Raw genomic sequence first — 2656 nt, forward strand, 5'->3', positions numbered from 1 at the left:
GGGTACATATATTAAAAATAAATCTGTATAGAGAGCTTTCAGGAATTTGTTCGATTCCGTTTTTCAGTCAATTTGAAAATAGGAAACGAACAGATTCCCGAAGGCTCTCTGTACAGATTTATTTTCAAATATGTGTACCCATACATAACTCTAGATTTGTTCCTCCATTTCAAGAGGCACTGTACAATGAGCATTATTTTAACTGTGAACATTATTCTGAATAGCCTCCTACAACTTAACACGTACACGTACAAGTCAAATTTTCTGTACATTTTTTTTCGTAGATACTGGCTCACAACTTATAAAGTAGGAAATTATTGAACTCCACTAAGTTTTATTTACTTCAACAGTCTTTTTTTTCCTATAGATTGCTTAATGAGCTGAGTATTTAAATCTCCTTTACTGAAGAGATAAACAGTTCCTATGATGGCTTAATAATGAACTTGTCAAGTTTGATATAAATTGGCGTTAGAACATAATTATGTATACCTGTATCTGTTCGTAGTATTGCATGTGCATTTGCGAAGGGATTGCGTATTGAGTATCTCTTGACTTATCAAAAATTAAAAAAAGATATAATAGTTCTTGGTCGAAAAATATAAGTATCATCTGCTTGTTAGTGAAAATGGAAATAGTTTTTGTTTCATATACGTGAATTTAAAACTCCTTTACCATTTTTGTGTATAATTAAGGACGAGACATGTGAGTAGCAACTGTATTTGCGAAAATATTCGTAATTACAATATTATTTGTAAATAACTTTCGTCATTAATAGGTTTTAGGTATCAACTGTTGGTCAACACTTGCAAAAATTATCAATATCTCTGCTCGACTTTTATGTTATATATTGTTCCTAGAATATTATCAATCACTCTTGCCTCCCTGCATACATTTATTCTTAGTTGTTTCTTATGCATGAATGACAAAACCAATTAAGACCTCAATCACTCTAACCTGAACATCCACCTCCAGAGGATATTTTTTATGGAACTTTCTTCGAAAACCGTAATGTCGATGATTTTAGGTGCTTTTCGTGTGAATGTGTAAAGTGAAGTACCACCCCTGACTGATTCAATTATCAAAATTGTTGGTTCATTTACAGCAACAAAATATTCCGTCTAATTTATAGAAATTAGTTATGACAGTTTTTTAGTGATTTTGTAAAGAACTACAGAGCTCCCCCACGACAGGTACGACTACAAACGAATATATACAATCAAGACCGACCGATGGCCATCATCGAGGGGCGTTCTTGCCGATCGATGATGGTCAGCAGGAGGCAACCCAGATATTCAGGAAGTAGGGCCGTGCGTCACCCCTTCCACGCTCCTCCCTCTCCCTTCCTCGCTCTTCTTACCGTTCATTTTGGAAGACAACTGCGTTCTCCATCCCACGGGGGCAAAGCACGTGGCCTGACCACCCTCCTGTGGGTGGGTCCCAGGGACGTCTCTTCCACCCAAGGGAAAGCTGTGCAAATATACATGCACATGCGCGCACACACACACACGCGCTCCCCGCCGCCGAGCTGACATAATTGGTCAAGTGAATTGATGGGTCGTGAAAAGAGAGATAAGAGCTTTGTGGCCAATTGGGATCGATAAATGCGTAAGCCTACTTCCTTTCCTGTCTGGGATACCAAGGTGCTCAGAATCCTACAGGCTTTCTGCACTAATTGCTTACACAAGAGATATAAAATGACGAAAATGTGATCGTCAATTTCCATTTTAACGAGAATACACGAAATCCCGGGATAAATCCTGCAGTAAAACAAATGAGAGGGGTATTGATTAATAAAAATCAAATGGATAGGAAGCTTAATGGAAAAGTCCCCTTCTCCCTTCCCCAAGGCAATTACTTCGCGCACAGTACACAGAATTTTGCGAAGAGGGTATATATATATAATGCCGAACATTTCCATCCATTTTTGTCCCAGGTATTATGGCAAATTTCTCATCAGTCCGACCCCTCCCTTTACAGATCTAATCTCTAATAGGTGTCCCACGCTATCATGGCATCGATACTAAAAAAAAAAAAAAAAAAAATCTCATTGCAATTTCGCGCACGGTGGTTGTCGAGAGGTTGGGCTGCTTGCATGCATAAAAGCACGTTCGTGCTTTTCTTCTGAATGGAGCACAATTGGCAAAACTTCCCCTTTTACCCACAAAAGACATACAGGCTACACGCACGCTTTGGCCTAGTACTAAGGCTGATACTCGTATATTCCTCAGAGATGCTTTCGTGTAGCTGATCAGTCTGTAATATTTATTGTATTTGAATCTTACTGAGGTCATGTTTATAATATATATATATATATATATATATAAATTTTTTATCACACCGTGATTTATATACAATCATGAAGCTACAAAATGTCGCAATATCGAAATTCACGCTACCTCGGTATATCTCCGTTGGAGAATTGTCGCCGAAGGGGAATTTATATAAGTGATAAATGATAATCGTGGGGACACGAACCCGCGACAAGCCTATTCAGCGACTCCAGTTGACGTAAACCATTGAGCCATCAAGATGGCTCAATGGTTTATCAACTGGAGCCGCTGAATATTTCGTCAGTCCCCGGATTCCACTCATTTAAATAAATGAATTGGAATCGTGGGGACACGAACCCGCGACGAAAGCCTATTCAGCGACTCCA

This window comes from Macrobrachium rosenbergii, chromosome 28 (assembly GCF_040412425.1).
Source record: "Macrobrachium rosenbergii isolate ZJJX-2024 chromosome 28, ASM4041242v1, whole genome shotgun sequence".
NCBI classification, from domain to species: domain Eukaryota; kingdom Metazoa; phylum Arthropoda; class Malacostraca; order Decapoda; family Palaemonidae; genus Macrobrachium; species Macrobrachium rosenbergii.